Genomic DNA, 1,362 nt, shown 5'->3' with positions numbered 1-1,362 from the left:
GTGCTCGCGCGAGGTGCGATAGCGTCGATTCGCTTTTCTGTACGGGGAGAAATAGAACGATGAGTTGACTTATCGGGTCTTCGTTGGAATTACCGTCGCTGGCATTGTAAACTCCAGATGACCTTGTGATTCCTTCGTCGGGCACTGGTAAAGGGTGGCGATGATTCGTTCTATAATAGAAATACCCGTCGTAGCGATTCGGCCGAGACACCCGCCACGAAACACTCTCTCGTCGTGGAATCCCCGCGTCGGAGAGTAAAACGCGCGAAGGCTTACTATGAGAGAAGAAATAGTATATGCCGGTGGTTCGCGTGTGTAGGCTCTATACGAAATTGCGATTCAAGAGAGTAGGAAAAGACGCGATGAACCACGATTTCCGTGCGTCTTACGTCTCTCGACGATGGGACGATCCACGCGAAGAGTTGTTACGTGCTCGCGCGAGGTGCGATAGCGTCGATTCGCTTTTCTGTACGGGGAGAAATAGAACGATGAGCTGACTTATCGGGTCTTCGTTGGAATTACCGTCGCTGGCATTGTAAACTCCAGATGACCTTGTGATTCCTTCGTCGGGCACTGGTAAAGGGTGGCGATGATTCGTTCTATAATAGAAATACCCGTCGTAGCGTTTCGGCCTAGTCACCCGCCACGAAACACTCTCTCGTCGTGGAATCCCCGCGTCGGAGAGTAAAACGCCGAAGGCTTACTTATGAAACTTACGTCTCTCGACGATGGGACGATCCACGCGAAGAGTTGTTACGTGCACGCGTATGGTGCGATTGCGTCGATTCGCTTTTCTGTACGGGGAGCAATAGAACGTTGAGTTGACTTATCGGGTCTTCGTTGGAATTACCGTCGCTGGCATTGTAAACTCCAGATGACCTTGTGATTCCTTCGTCGGGCACTGGTAAAGGGTGGCGATGATGCGTTCTATAATAGAAATACCCGTCGTAGCGTTTCTTCCGAGTCAACCCGCTCACGAAACACTCTCTCGTCGTGGAATCCCCGCGTCGGAGAGTAAAACGCGAATTCATAGTATGGAAACTTACGTCTCTCGACGATGGGACGATCCACGCGAAGAGTAGTTACGTGCACGCGTATGGTGCGATTGCGTCGATTCGCTTTTCTGTACGGGGAGTAATAGAACGTTGAGTTGACTTATCGGGTCTTCGTTGGAATTACCGTCGCTGGCATTGTAAACTCCAGATGACCTTGTGATTCCTTCGTCGGGCACTGGTAAAGGGTGGCGATGATGCGTTCTATAATAGAAATACCCGTCGTAGCGTTTCTTCCGAGTCAACCCGCTCACGAAACTCTCTCTCGTCGTGGAATCCCCGCGTCGGAGAGTAAAACGCGAATTCATAC

This window comes from Nomia melanderi, unplaced genomic scaffold, assembly GCF_051020985.1.
Source record: "Nomia melanderi isolate GNS246 unplaced genomic scaffold, iyNomMela1 scaffold0261, whole genome shotgun sequence".
Taxonomy (NCBI): Eukaryota; Metazoa; Arthropoda; class Insecta; order Hymenoptera; family Halictidae; genus Nomia; species Nomia melanderi.
This window is presented reverse-complemented; position numbering follows the sequence as displayed.